Source organism: Amblyomma americanum, chromosome 1 (genome assembly GCF_052857255.1).
Source record: "Amblyomma americanum isolate KBUSLIRL-KWMA chromosome 1, ASM5285725v1, whole genome shotgun sequence".
Classification (NCBI taxonomy): Eukaryota; Metazoa; Arthropoda; class Arachnida; order Ixodida; family Ixodidae; genus Amblyomma; species Amblyomma americanum.
The window spans coordinates 34,943,198-34,959,684 of record NC_135497.1 but is presented as its reverse complement, the minus strand read 5'-3'; the positions used below and the strand labels follow the sequence as shown (position 1 = coordinate 34,959,684).

Here is a 16,487-nt window from a genome sequence, read left to right as displayed (position 1 = left end):
TTCCTAGGTGCCATTTTGATGGCCTCGGCCTCCGTTATTACATTTCCTTGTTCGCTGCTACCTACTCCGACTACCAGAGTTCTCTCGGACCCCCTAAATAGGCTACTGCACGGACCTCCAAGCGCCAGCCTCTCTCTGCGCCCATCCTTGAACTAAATTGAATACCATCGCGTTCAAAACTGCTGCGGCATGCCTGTTCCTCACAGGTTCCTGTTTATTTCAATTAATTCACTTTATAAGTCCGGGTTGAGGGCCCTCAGGCCAAAAAGCTGTTTTTGAGAGCTTGAACAGTGTCTAGAGGTTTACACGAGGCTGTAGTAACATCAAAAACCCCAACGGGAGCTCATATTCTCTAAAATTTGACCAAATACACGATATATACATTGGGCATTGCGATCATGGACTGTAACAACAAATCCACCTGGCGCAGGCATTCAGAAGGTAATTTACAAAATAACTGCCTGGTATCAGATGTGTTTAGTAACAAAAAAAGAAGCAAGAAAAAATGATTACTGCAAAGGAACGTGGTTGTTAACGCGAGTAATTTAAATGCTTACAAAATATTCTCGCAGCTTCTTTGGGATAAACATTTCAAAATTTTTTGCCTTCTTTTCCTATTCTTTAAGTATAAACTGACTGAATTGGCTGTTGGGGAAAGGAAATGGCGCAGTATCTGTCTCACATACCGGCGGACACCTGAACCGCGCCGTAATGGAAGGGATAAAGGAGGGACTGAGAGAAGAAAGGAAGAAAGAAGTGCCGTAGCGGAGGGCTCCGGAATAATTTCGAACAGCTGGGAATCTTTAACGTGCACTGACATCGCACAGCACACGGGCGCCTTTGGGTTTCGCCTCCATCGAAACACAAACGGAAGATGATATTTTACGGACTGACCAAAGAAGGGCTTAAAGTCTGGCTCTATAGGAGGGCGGTCTCTAGTGATTCGAGCACAGGCGGAGAGGGTAATAGAGGTAGAGAGATAAGGTGACTGGCAGCCTGTTTTACGCATAATTTTGTACAAAAGGGAGATACAAATTTAAGGTTGTTTTTTTTTTCGCTCAGTTTATAACATAGTTGTATACAAAGTGCAGTAAGAAAGAAACTTTATTCTAAGGCGGTGAACTATCTGAACATCGTACATTGTGAACCGTGGTGCTTGCGTGCGCGAATTTGGAAGGCGGGTCTGTGTATGCACGCTTGCAAAAAAAAGAGAAAAATATCGCTGTGGGCACATTCCGAATACCCAAAGACAATGAAGGCGAGGGGGGTCTCAGGCCCTTCGTCATTATTGGATGGGGGTCTGAGACCCGCCGCCCCCCAGACTTTTCTTAATTCAGCATTCAGTATGTCTGTATCGTACAAGCCACTTGTCACAGCTGAGAGTGCGAGCATCACTTGCCTTTTTGAGTAAGTTTGCAGAGAGTTTCAGAAATGCTTGTACGTTATCATTTGCAAATAAGAAAATATGCATTAGAGAAAATTCTGGATGGCTTCTTACCCTTATTACTTTGTACCTGGAGAACAATTTTTCTGTTTGATGGATGATTAGCAATAAATATATCGAAGGATTTTTTCCGCAGAAGTGAAATTGCGCTCATATTTTTCGAGCGGGTTGTCCTCCAGACAAGTGAGGAGTAGTTTAAGCGCGATGTAAATAATGTACAGTAAATTTGCACGTCTATTTTTTCAGGTAAGAAATAACGACATCCGGTTAGTGCTCCCGCAGCTAATCACAGTGACTCGCGTAATAAACCAATATGCCGAGTCCACATCATATCTGCCGAAAATGTCATGCCAAGTACCTTACCCTTGTTTACAATTTCAAATATAGCACTTCTAAGTCCTTCTCTGGGTCTAACTTCCCCATCTCCGGATTAACAACTGCCGCGTTCTGTCGACCTCTCTGTTCCGTCCTCGCACCTCTGGTGCTGTGCGCTCCTCGATCTGCGCTTGCTATTGCCCTCAAATCCGCTACACCCTGCGCTAATCGTTGAATTACCTCTGCTGCGTGAACGTTGAGAGCATTCTCCAACTGCTTGCTTTTTTTTTCTTGTAGCACCGTGTTTATTGTCCTCTTCGGTAAGATCCCGACTTCCTTTCGCCTATCTACGTTTGGCCGCTCTATAAAATTCCAACGCACCGTCTCATGCTGGAGTCTATGACGATAAGCACCTTTGCGGCTTTGTCCTTTCCAACTCCTGGCTCCGATATTGACCTTATTTCCAGACTTTCCACACTCCTTGCTGTCACTTCCTTCCTTCTGAATAGCTGTTCATTATTCCGGCTCCCTGACCTATATTCTGTACGTTGCACTCGCATGTCCGTTATTGTCATGTACAATACCTGTGGCGGTCGTTTTCAACACGATAGCATTTGGAGCCCCGTGCCGCAGAAAAGCCGGCGTCGGCATCGGCGTAATTGGGATTGAGCGAAGAATCCGTATGGAAGCAAATAATAAATGAAATTCAGGAAGAGATCAAAGATTGTTCATATCTATGTCAAATTTCTCACGGGGTTCCTTAACCAATCGAAAGTAATCGAACCGAAAAAAAATTAGCTGTGGTTGAGCTTTGGTTCAACCTGGTGAGAAGCGAAAGAAACCTCCGACTCTGCTTCGCTAGTTAGACGTACCGCCTGCAGTACTTTCTGCTGTTTCTTCGCAGTAGCACTCTTCCGTCGTTTCTCGACGCGTGTCGCACGTTCTTCCTCTGTCTCTTCGGCACGGCGTTTCTTTCTAGTCTTGTTGAAATGGCGAGGCTTCGCTTTGCGGCGCGCTATCACGGCACGATGTTAATCCTCCTCCACCGCAAAACCGGTTTCTACCCCCACCGGCTCGCCGTTGGTATATATACACAGCTCTCCATTGACGTCACAGACGGTGGCTCCGCCCCCGTGCTCAAGCAGAGTATCTATCTCTGTGATTCATGTGCTTGTTTACTTAAATTCATTTTATATGACGTCACCGTCATACAGCAACGCCAGTTACCCCAGCTCTTCAACCCTTGACCTTGACTTTGACTTTGACTTTGACCTTGACCTTCTAGAGGCTTGGGGGTGGCCCACTATCTTGGCTTGGCATATATGCGCCTTTATATATGACTTATATATGACATATATATGACTTTGGCAGCAGCAGTGGCCACAACGACACCTCGTTAATAGCTGTCCTGTGCTATTACAGATTCCCTTTGGAATGCCAGCTACAACGTTCCGGAGATAACACCGAGTGCACGTGCCCTCACGACACCTGGATGACCACGGAAGAATACCAATATACGTGCCCTTACTACGGCTGGACTTAATCATTGCGGCCTGCTATCAACGATCCGGCAGTCGGCACCACCGTCGGCAGAACAGCTATAAAACCAGCCCAGCACCTCTTGGACATCACTTTGGCAGCAGCAGTGGCCACAACGACACCTCGTTAATAGCTGTCCTGTGCTATTACAGGTTAGTGTTTCATCTGTTTCACAGTAGAAATAAGCCTAGTCAATTGTCTCACTGCTGCTGCTGCTGCCAGGTGTACAATGTGTAACGATAACGAATGTCCCACGTGTCAATTAGTGGTGGAGGACGAAGATGGCCTCTCTTGCAGTGAATGCAAAGCTGTGTACCATGTAGGCGAGTGCGCTGGCGTGTCAAAAACTACACTGAAAAAAAAAGAACTACCGACAAACATGGAGATGCCCCAAATGTAGGAAACCAGACAGTGAAAACCAACAGCTTGAAAAAGCAGACACGGAGCCAAGCATGCAGAACATGTGGCAAATGTTGCTAGCCATCAATCGCAAACTGGAAACACTGATGCCATTGAAACAGACAGTTGAAGGGTTAGAGCAGTCTGTTCAATTCATGTCCGATCAACTGACTAACTTACTGGACCGTGTTGATAAAAACGAGCACGCGATAAAGGACATCAGGAGCCGAGTCAAAAAACTAGAAGAAAACGAACACACTGAACCGCTAATAGCCCAGCTAGACGAATTAGAATGGCGAAATAGGCGAGCCAACTTACAGTTCCACGGCATACCTCAAACAGATAAAGAAGACTTCTTGGCAAAAATCAACATTATCGCTGCAAGGATTGAGCTTCCGCAACTGTCTGATGACGACCTGGATGCAATACACCGGCTGCCGTCAAGGCGGGGTAAGGTCCCTGCTATTATCTGCCGCTTCTCTAAACAAAAAACTCGTGACCTATGGTGGGAAAGCAGGAAAAAGATCGGGAATGGAAATGACAACGTGCATATTCTTGAGAACCTAACCAAACGAAATCGGGAGCTGTTGAAAAAAACACAAGAATGGACAAAACAACACGACTACAAATACGCCTGGCACAGTAACGGCAAGATACTGGTCCGGAAATCTGACGGCACATCGGCGATAGTGGTGTCCAAAGCATGTGACCTCGATCGGCTTTCATAGGGGTTGGGCTCCTACTCTTAGGCATACTGCTTTTCCGCACCCACAATGGAGCCACTTTGTTCTCTCTCGGGCCAGACAACGTATCCGTCCTTACGACCATCTAGCACATCCATAGCGCCTACTGTGAGCAAGAAAATGTCGTTCATTCACATCAACGCTCAATCGTTGCGCAACAAAGCTGATGAGTTTGAAGCGTTTCTTTCCACACTTAACTTTCGTTCCAATATACTAATGATCACTGAAACTTGGTATCAAAACACATGTGAAGCACTGGACTTGCCAAACTACAACACGTACGTAGTGAATCGCTCTGACAAGCGCGGCGGCGGTGTTATGATAGCGATAGAAAAGGATCTGAGCTACAGCCTTGTCACCGACTTTACTTACGTTCATGATGACTATGAAATCCTCTCCGTGCGCAACGGCAGAAATATCTTCACAGTTATCTACCGGCCGCCTAAAGGCAACTTCTCCAATTTTAGCAGCTTTCTTGACGAATTCCTCGAATGGGTAACAGAAAATAATCTTAATCTTGTTCTAGGCGGGGATATCAATGTAGATTTGCTCTCATATTCTACCAACAAACTAGAAATTGAGTCCATATTGCAGTGCAATAGTTTTATTTCTGTTATAAAAGAGCCCACTCGGTTGCAGGCAGCGACGGCAATCGACGTCTTTTTCACCAATCTTCCAGCTGATTGTTTGAAATCAGGGGTTATTACTGCTCATATCAGCGACCACCTGCCCATATACCTGATAGTCGATTCTTTAACGTCTAAAAAACAATGTAGTTCAACTGTAATAAAATACCGGCGCATTAATCCTACCACATTAAATCACTTTCGTGTTGCACTAAGGAATATTGACTGGAGTGTCGTTGTCAATGAAACCGATCCTAATGATGCCTATAATGCGTTCATTACAATATTTAAGTCTAAATATGAAGAAAACTTTCCTTACGAAACCTTCCAAAAACCCCGGAAAGCACGAAAACCGTGGATAACCACAGAATGCCTAAAGATGATAAAAAGGAAAACAGACATGTACAACCGCTTTGTCCAAACTAGGTCACTGGATGACCTTCAACAATTTAAAACATATCGGAACCAAGTTACGTCCTTCCTTCGTCGTGCGAAAAAAGAGTACATCGAAAAACTGTTCAACGGTGACTTGCTTAAAAAGGCTGATCTTGTGTGGCGCAACATTAATCAAATTTTAAATCGAGGTACAACTCCTACTGGCGTGTCCGAAATTTTGGTCGACAACAAACCTGTGAACGGAAAGGAGTTAGCAGACACTTTCAACAATTACTTTGTGTCTCAAGCAGCTCAAAATGGGAATTTAATGAGTGTGCAATGCCTGGACGATAGGGTAGTTTCTAGTGCATTCCTGTCACCTACTGACGCGAATGAAATCAGAAATGATCTCCTGGCCTTGCCCAACAGTAAGGCACAGGATATTGACGGCCTGAAAATGTTACCAGCCAAACATGTAGCCGATATCGTTAGTCCAGTCCTGGAATATATTTTTAACTGCTGCATAGAGCAAGCAGTGTTCCCCAAAAGAATGCAGATTGCGAAAGTTGCGGTTATTCATAAAGGTGGAGACAAACATCATCTGTCAAACTATCGACCTATTTCTATTCTACCTGTTTTCTCAAAGTGTTTAGAAAAGATACTGTGTAAACGAATAAACGGTTTTTGCAGCAAACATAACATTATTAATCCCAGCCAGCATGGCTTTCGAAAACATTTTTCTACTGAAACCGCGCTCTTAACCCCAAAAGAACTTATTTTAGAATAATTTGAGCTGAAACTACTTACGCTAGGAATTTTCGTCGATTTTTGTAAAGCTTTCGATCGCATCAATCATAAAATAATGTTAGCTAAGCTCGAGCACTATGGTTTCCGCGGCAAGTTTCTTCAAATAATTCAATCTTATCTGGGCTTTCGTGTGCAACAGGTGATAATAAACAACTGTTTATCAGACGCCTTGCATATCTTTTCAGGCGTTCCACAAGGTAGTATACTGGGGCCCCTGCTTTTCCTCCTTTACATCAATGACATCGTCTGCATAAGCAATCATCCAAGTTATGTCATTTACGCAGACGACACTTCCTTATTTTTCAGAGCCGCAAACTTGGTAGATCTTGAGCAACAAGCAGCAGATTGCTTACACTCTCTACATGAATGGTCCAAAATTAACTCCTTAAACATAAACACTGAAAAAACAAAAGCAGTGCTTTTTAGACCTCGCAATAAACTGACTTTATTGCCACCACTTTTTCTTAGGATGGGATCATCATCCATTCAGTTAGATCCAACTGTCAAAAGTCTTGGTGTTCTTTTTAATGAAAATTTGACTTGGAACGATCACGTTGACCTTGTGGCTAACAAACTGTCTAAGGCCGTTGGCATTTTATGTCGACTGCGATATTTTATGCCAATGCATATAAAGCAAATGCTGTATAACGCACTTTTTTCTTCTGTTGTAGATTACTGTTTGCTGGTCTGGGGTACCACATCTTTCACTAACATCAACCGCTTGCATCGTTTACAAAAGAAAGCTGTTAGAAATATTGTGAACGCTCCTCGACTCGAACATTCTGCACCAATTTGTGAAGAACTAGGCATCATCCCACTTCCTCAGTTATACAAAACATTACTTCGCAAACGATACAGGGCAAGCGTCATTAAAAACAACTGTTTTATGTTACAGCTGTCAAGATTACAGTGTAAACATTCTATGTATTCAACTAGAACAAGTTTGAAATGGTTGTTACCTAGGACGCGCACAAATTATGGCTGTCAAATGTTGCGCTTCACTCTCCCACATTTATTAAATGATGAATCAGAGTTGACGAACAACTGATTGATAACTGTACTACCTCCTGCCCTAAATGTTCAAATGTTAATCCATGATCTTCTCTGTATCAACTTGGTTTCTTTCTTTCTTTTGTTGTTTATGTGTGTCACTACCAAACTGCCTCTGTAGGGTGCGTCGGCCTCGTCAAGCCTCATCACTGGCTTTTTGCCGGCGCACCCAACATCCTGATGATGTTGAATAAAGTATTGATTGATTGATTGACCATGGCCTATGTGACTTTGCGCCATGGTCTACCTGACTTAGATCCACGGGCTCCACGGTTTGACCTCTTAAGCTTTTCAAGGTCATAAACGGAAATACACCACCCTCTTGAAAACCTGGCGTAGTGAAGCTTTCGCTTCAAATGATTCGGCTAATTGGGGTTGTGTGAAAGTTGAACCGAGGACCTTCGGATAGCACGACGGGCAACATTACCATAGGCCACGACGACTCTTTTTTGCTTCATTGCATGGAAGTACAACACTCGCAGGCTTCTGGCCTTACTTAAACAGGCCGAATCACGTGAATTTGTCATACATAGTCACACCAGCATCCTGCTGCTACCACTCTGTCCGCACACCAAAATTTCGGAAGACACACACATGCAACGAATAAAGGCAGCCAGTCTTGCGCAGCATACACCCCCTGCACGAAAACGCACTGCTTTCTTAATAGACTGTTCGATGAACGAGGTGGCGCTGCGTGGAGATTTATCATGCGGCTCTTCGACAGGTTAAACAGTCCAATGAGCACAAAAAGATCACATAGAAGCTGCATGGAAACTGCCTACCTTCCAGTGTAGGCGTGATCTCAATATCCTTTCTGAGAGTTCGTTGAATAATGCCCCCGCCCCCCCGCCAAAAAAACAACAAAAAAACACGTGCGAAGGTTAAGAAAGTAGGTCTTTGCGGCCGATTGGACGCACATTCGTTCCGCCCGCTTTAATAGGCTGTTGTCTAGAAAGACAGGGTAAGGCTGCCTATACATCGGTACAGAAAATAACGCCTCACTTAGAACATTAGTCATCTGTTTTCTGGAGAGACTGTAAGAAACTCTAAGGAGAAACATACTCTGAGGAAATGGAATGTGCCGGCAACTTCCTTAAGGAAACCCAAATAAAGCCCCTCACGTCCGTGACCAGTGGGCGCAAACACAGTAGGCACTTAATTGTAAATTAAGAACAGCTGCGAAGAAGGGATGATTTGACGTTAAAAAAAAAAAGAACCTGGAACAATCTTACGCACAAACAAGTGCTGAAGACCAGAACCACTAGATTCCAAAGGGAGAAACAAATTGTTTCAATGCATAGGCTCCCACTCACACCGTCACAGAAAAGTATCAAAATTATACGCATCGCCTGTACTTTTTCCTTGCGCAGTGCAACACTTGCATTAGGTAGGTGAGCTTTGAAACCAAGAAGATATTGCATGCTTGTGCTCGTGCAAACAAAGAACGCTCCCTTCCCATCAAAGCCTGAGTTTTTCGCCTGACGGACGAGATTTCAGAACCTTAGTGAAACCGACTATTGCAACAAGGGAGCCCCAGATGCAGTACGTCTTCGGAGACCCAACTGATGCCGCTAGAAAGGCTTTGTTTTGTACACCAAAGTCCTAGTTAAAGCTCCTTTGATTTATCGAGGTTAGCAGCCACACCCTAACTCTCACAGAACTGCCCCGTTACATGCAAAATCATGAGCACACTTTCCTATCAAAGGGCAATGTCATCAGCATAAGCCAAAATTTTAATTTCACATTGCGATAGCAAGAAGCCACAAATTTCTGTTTTTTTTATGATACATAGGCATAGGGACTCGACATATAAAGCGAATAACGAAGGCGATAGCTGGCAACCCTGTCGAACCGATTATTAAAGCGGAATAGATTTGGTTAAATTTTTGACTGACGATCAGTCTTTTAGTGGCCGCATTATAACATAGTTCTTTTTTAAGCAAGCCATCGCTCTCCAAGACTACAAACAAAAATGACGACACATCATATGAAAAGCTTTTGCCGGTTCTGAATAAGAATCTGAATCTGATCTGAATCAAATCTGAACTTGGCTAGCCTCATCTGATAGTGTTTCCAACACTGAACGTGCGATAAGATTACGGTTTTGAATACTACGCCCCTTGATTCCACACACTTGGTATGTGGAATCACTGGCGGGGTGAAAGGGACTAGGAACGAGGAGGGGGGGGGGGGGGGGGTTAAGGCTGTGTGCCACGTTGTTGACCCCCTTCCCCCGCGCATTTCCCATCACCGCTTTCGTTCTTTCGACCTCCTACTCCCCTCTATGCATACTTGAAGACGCTAGCCACTGCCCAAGTCACCCCTGAAGAACGAGCCGAGCCGGCTCCGAAACGTCGGGTTTTAAGTTTTTGGTTGGAGATGTGTATAGAGTTTATTGTAAGTCTTCAAACACAACCATACAGACAAATCTCTCAAAGGTTTCGGTTTAATACCGCCACAGAGAGTACGAGTTTTGTATTACAGCTGATTGTTACAGTACAATTGTCGCCTGCTGCTACATTACCATCACTGCATCACGATGAAGCACGCAGGCGTGCCGATACATGGCTTTAGACCTAAGGGTTCGGTTAATAACCGCTGAGGCTGCGAGTAATGACTGATTTTAGATAGGGAAAGAGCTCTTGAGCTTTGAAAGGCTGTTAAAGCCGCGAGCACCATTTAAACATTTAATCACGGCTACAATTTTCGTCATATTTTTGTTGTCGGCTTTCAGGTGTACAGCGGTCGGTTTTAATAACCGTGGAAGAACCGAGTGACGGTCATGCGAAGACTCAAATGATGGTGCCTGGAATAGAGCAGCTTATTGATATTATATCCTGTAGCTAATACATTCGAAGAGTTCATTATACTATTTTTCCTTTGTTATATTATTCTTGAAGGGTGCAGTGTGACAACATCGGTAGTGCTCCGACAGAAGCGCAATAGTCTGTTTCCGTCAGGTGCGTACTGATAATGCTCTGCCCCGGCACACTTCGCGTTCGGTCAGCACTGCCTTGAAAGCCTGCTATCAAGGCAGTGTTGATTCGCGTGCAGTATTTTTCCACCCTGCACTGGAGTCGTCCTTCCATAAATGACTGACAGAAGACTCAAAGAGGAGCAGCAGAAAGGAATACCTACCTCGTTGGCTGCTGCGCCGCAGTGCGATGTAGAGCAAGGCGTGGGTCAGCGGTGAGGTTCGGTTTGGCGGTGACGAGTGACCGTCTGGACGCTCAGGAAAGCAGATGTCCAGATCACTGCAGAAGACGCGATAGAAACGACAAGCATTCAGTGAGCATAGTTTTGCAGGCACCAAAATCGACAAGGGTGAAAAATGGCTCAGTACACTCGAAAGCCAGCATTCATGCTATATGCAGCAAGCGCGTGGCGGTGTCTACAATGGTACGCGCTGTGTACTGTGCAGTGAACGACAGTACATGCGCAGTATAATAGGGAGGAGTCTGTTTTTGGAATGCATTGAAAAGTTTCACTTTACGGAGGTAACCACAGTGGCCTGCTACGGTACGTATACAGGGGGTCAAGGTTTTGTCCAAGATTGAATAAAATAGCGAGAAGTCAGGCATCGACACCTGACCGTTGCATTCAACGGAATCATGTTTCTAACGTGGAAAAATGTGCCCAGAATGCTCTTAATTGTATAAAACCTGCGAAAATTAAATTCTGGCTTAGCCTTTGTACCGTAACTGTGATACTCTTAGAAATACTTCTGATAAACAATTTTCTTCAATTATATCATCTGGTCTTATGTGCACACATGAACACGATTTCGTCATAAGAACTGAAACGAATTTTCTTCCCCAAGACACGCCTTCGAGACGCCCCATCAGACATTAAATTACATTCCTACGTTGCTTTTGTCAGCTGTAGTCTACTCTCTGTTTACAGATAAACTAATGAATAACTAGACAAATTGACTCACCCACAAGACTAATGAACAACGGTGGAATACTCGCGTTGCAAAACTGCGCTAGGCTTGCAAGACAAAAACGACTTTATAAATTTATTCATGGCATGACAAAAGTAGACAGTTCAAGGTATACTTCGAAATCAGAAACAAGAGTCATCGTCATCATCAGCCTGACTGCGCCCACTGCAGGGCAAATGACTCTCGCATGTTTCTCCAATTAACCCTCTCCTTTGCCAGCTGCGGCTGCCATATTCCCACAATCTTCTTAATCTCATCCACCCACCTAACTTTCTGCCGCCCCCTACTACGCTTGCCTACACTTGGGCTCCACTCCGTTACCCTTAAGGACCAGCGGGAATCTTGCCTTCGCATTACATGCCCTGCCCAAGCCCATTTCTTCCTTTTGATTTCCACTAGGCTGTCATTAACCCGCGTTGTTCTCTCATCCACTCTGCCAGCTTCCAGTCCCGTAACGTTACACCTATAATTTTTTTCCCACCGCTGGCTGCGTTCTCCTTGACTTAGGCTGAACCCTTTTCGTTAGCCTCCACGTTTCCGTCCCCTAGGTGAGTACCGGTAGGATACAGCTGTTGCATACTTCGAAAATTGTTTTTTTAAGAAAATAAACGGCGCAGTAATTCTTTTGCATGCATCTCTGCAGACATCCCAACTGCGCCGTAAGAGAAGGGATAAAGGAGGGGGTGAAAGAAGAAAGAGAGAAAGAGGTGCCGCAGTGGAGGACTCCGGAATAATTGCGACCACCTGGGGATTTTTAACGTGCACTGACATTGCCCAGCACATGGGCGCCATTGCGTTGCGCATCTATCGAAACGCGGCCGCCGCGGCCAGGTTCGAACCTGTGATTGTAAAATTTTTGTCTGGAGGGACATTGGTAAACTGCCACTCATGATCTGAGAGAACCTGCCGTATGCGCTCCACCCCATTCTTGTCCTTCTAGTTATTTCCCTCTCGTGATCCGGATCAGCGGTCACCACCTGCCCTAAGTAGACGTAAAACTTTATCACTTCCAGCACCTCGCTACCAATAGTGAACTGCTGTTCCCTTGCGAGACTGTTTAACATTACTTTGTTTTCTGAATGTTAATTTTTAGACCACCCGTTTTGCGCTGCCTGTCGAAAAATAGGCAAGCCATTACAAAGTGGAGCTCCAGAAGGCTCTCTAATAAGATTGGGGTTATTAAAACAAAATTATTATACGGCAAGCTGCATTCATGGGCGTTTTTGACACGGGAACATAATCAGTTGTGTTCAACCGCAGGATATATAGCATACGAGTGCCCCTTCCATCTCTGATAAACGAGCAAGAGCAGACACGGAAACACCAGGAAAAGCTTCCGTTTGTATTAGCTCCAACATTTCCCAAACGGCACTGGACTTCATCAAGTGGGCAAACACTCAGCAGCAAGTAGGTGCGGTACTGGCGCTAAAACAAAACGCCCCTGGTACTAGTGTCCACGTACGCTGGTCCCAGAAACACAGTAATTAACCCTGCATGGGTTAAACATATTCGTTACTCATATCCTGGAAGCCCGATGGTAATAGGTGGAGATTTTAAAGCTTCGCATGCTGTTCGGGGATATGATTTTGATTCCAAAAGGGCTAATCAAGTTCGCACTGCCTTCATAAAAATGGAGTTTGCACTGCTAAACGATGCACGTGTCGCAACACTGCCTGTAACTCCGACACACTCGCCAGATCCGATGTATAGTGGAACTGCCTGGCCGCACTACAATGGCAGGCAGAATTTGATGCGCGTAGTACTACTGATCGTGCCCCTATTTGCATACGTTTTAATTTGGGACAAACGACGGAAATTCTAATCAAAGTTTCTCTAACATACCGCGATGCGGTAGTGTCGGATACTAGAAATCATGCAGTTGGTCCGAATACTCTGGTGCCCACCCCTCAGGCGGTTCTCAAGGATCACACCATTACAACGGATGTGAACGAAGATCAGACAACTTCCGACGTTCGTCTTATATACCTTTGGGCGAAAACAGGAGGAGATAGAGGCTGCTCGGCATCCTGAAGACGCGCAAAGAAAAACTGAGATGAACCGAGTGACAGCAAAGGCACGCCGTTATGAACAGCAGCTGGCTCATAAAGGGCGGAACAACCAACAAGGGCCCTCTGAAGGAATTTCCACGGCATGGAAAAGAGGAGGCAGATCAAAGATCACGCAGAGAGCACAAGACTCGCCTCACAGCCAACGCCAGAGGAGTTTGCAGATCAGGCTTCGGTCCTTTGCTTCCCTGATCATGCGCGGTATCCCGCTCGTCCGCCGATAAAGGACGCGGTTGATAAAACGGGTATAACGTCAACAGTTCCCAAATCAGAGTTATGGGCTGCTATCGAAGAAGCGAGTGGCAAACCTGCGCCCGGAGATGACGATGTTCCTTATGAGGTCTTCAAGAACATAGAATGAGACGCAATTGACAGCCTGTTGGACGTAATAAATGAGGTATGGAAACACACGGTAGTGGTCCATATATCGAAAGCTTGGAAACCTGACACAAGCCTACAATCTTTGCGGCCTCTCTCGCTAACGCCCACAATATCTCTTTAAATAATATTGCACAATATGTAAGATCTCTGTAAATTTTATTGCCACGCGCATGTCATGGTGTTTGGAAAATAAACAAAAATACCATGCTTGACAAATTGGGTTACGAGTACCAGCCTTGGCGCCGAAACGGGGTTGGCTACACTGATAGGAAGAGGTCACACATGTGTCGCCTCATAGGCACCTTGTACGTACTGTGGTGGCTGCCGCCGCGGCGAAGGCATACGACAAAGTTTTACTTGATAAGATCGTTGGCAACATGGAACGTATGGGCATTTTCCTTCAAATCATAAAAGAGGTACATAATCTGCTTAAGGACAGGACGTTTTCTGTTCGGATAAAAGGACAAGAAATCGGTATTTACACCTGAAACAGAGGCGTCCCACACGGTTCAATTTAGCACATTTGCTATTCAATATTGCACTGGTACGATTGGCATGAAAATTAGCTGAAGTAACAGGTTTGTAGTTCATTATTCATTAATTACGCAGACGATGTCACGATTTGGTCTGCTCATAAACAGCTTCAGACACAAACTTTTTATCTGCAAAAGGCCTTAAATACACTAGATGAGTACGTCTATAATGCCCGCTTGGAACTGCCACCAAAAAAGTGCAGCTACATTCATGTTGCAAACAAGAATTGAAGAAAGCAATTGCCAACTAAAAGAGCCACGATAAACACTGCAAATCAGGCATTACATTAGCTAGATGAGCTGAGAGTCCTTCGCCTAGACATTCATAAATCTTGTAAAAGAACGCAAGGAATCCACGGGATGAAAAAAGAAGCACCGACTTCCTTGAACTTTATCAAACGCATTTCGTATAAGGGCGGAGGGCCCCAAACGGAGATGGCAAGACGTCTTTACAATCGATGCTTCAGCCCGGATACTATGCCAGGCCCACTTCCAACGACTGAGGAGGCGACATTTGGCAGAGTTGGAAACAATAAATAGGAGCGCAGTGCGCACCATCACTGTCTTACCAAAACTTATCCCCATCCCGATTCTCCAAGAATTACAACATCTGAACACACTGACAATTGAACAGCAAGAGTAAAGAAGATATATGAAGCGAAAGTACGTTATGCCCATAGCATCCTTGAACAGTGCGGTGAGAGTGCGAACACCTACAATAGCTGATACCTTTTATAGGACCAACAAAGGTAGGTTTTGGACAAGTTGGTCCGATATAGTTGTGGGGAAAAACCGCGACTTCAAACAGGACGAAGACGAGAACTAAACTGGACGAGAGGTCGTCCTGTGCAGTTCTTGTCTTCGTCCTATTTTCCCCTTTATGTGAATTCACGAAGAAGACGTCTAGACTTGACCTCTTTACCGAGAACTTGACCTTTGTTTGATGTATTGTAACGTGATTTGCGTAGACGACGAAGGAGGGGAGATCAGAAGCGTTGAGGAAAAGGAAGCTGGTCGGTCTGATTGGTTTGAGCTCTGCGCCCCGTCCTGAGGCATATCCAGTGGAAGTGGTGGTAATCTGACAACTCTGCGGCTGCGTCGAGGAACAGGGGAATCCGTGGTGATACCCAGCAACGTCCACCACAACTGTTACGTACTCAGCAGGCACTGAGTGAGTCTGGGGTGTTTAAGATATTTAGCGACGGGGCGCAGAGCTCAAACCGATCAGACCGACCAGCTTCCTTTTCCTCAACGCTTCTGATCTCCTCTCCTTCGTCGTCTACGCAAAGCACGTTACAGTATGTCCAGGAACATGTATTGCATATGCGGACGCGTCGGTTATAAAAAGGGCGGTATGACAGCAGAGTCATTATCCCGACACACAGAGAGCTAAACCTACATCGTGAATACGTATCAGACCACTTTCTGATGGAAGTTTATGGAAGCCGCAATGCTATGGAGGCCATAAATAATTGATTCTAAACAGCGCGAACAGGACACGGACGAAGAAACGTACAGTCGGGGGCAAAAGTCTCTGCACCACGTGTTCCTCAAAGAAAGCCGACAGCTCTACTATTAGCCGATGACTGGAGATCACACTTGTAGAGGTTGAAAGTCAAAATTTTCTTCTTTCATTTCCACAAGTGTGGTCTCCAGCCGCCGCCGCCGCCGCCTAATAGTAGAGCTATCGGCTTCGTTTCAGGAACACTTGGTCTAGAGACTTTTGCCCCCGACTGTACAACACGAGCGCTGTGTTGTACGTTAACTTCTTCCTCCGTCTCCTTTTTGCGCTGTTTTAGAATGGGTACTTACCAGCTCGCCCAGGCTTCTGCTTTGCCAGAAATTAAAAAAAAGTCTAACGGATGCACATATCTATACAGACGCCTTATCCGCCAAAAAACAACTAAAAAGAGTGACAAAGGCAATATGTATAACTCTGGAGATCCATGCACATAATAAGAAAACAAATATATACATCCAGGTACACTGGACACGAGACGATGCCCGGCTGCGGCGGTCGAATTTCGATGGAGGAGAAATTCTAAAGGCCCGTGCACTGCGCGATGGAAGTGCACGTTAAGAAATCGCAGCTAATCGAACTTTCCGAAGCCCTTCACTTATGGTACCTCCATAGCCTGAGTCCTTTTGGGACGTTAAACCACCATAAACCAAACAAGACGATGCTCAGAACACTGAGCAGAGAAAAGTAAACAACCTTACACATCAAGTTCCAAACACTAATGCATCTGTCACCAGGCTCCCTTCT

General features: G+C 45.1%; 1 protein-coding gene across 1 annotated transcript in view; it reads right to left on the bottom strand.

Moving 5' to 3' along the window:
* LOC144112632 (neuropeptide F receptor-like) overlaps nucleotides 1-10,555 on the bottom strand; it is a 144,266-nt gene extending 133,711 nt beyond the window's left edge. Inside the window, exon 1 of the mRNA XM_077645431.1 lies at nucleotides 10,437-10,555. The gene's annotated coding sequence lies outside the window, so the exon portion shown is untranslated. The remainder of the gene's footprint in view (nucleotides 1-10,436) is intronic.
* Nucleotides 10,556-16,487: the final 5,932 nt, after the last annotated feature.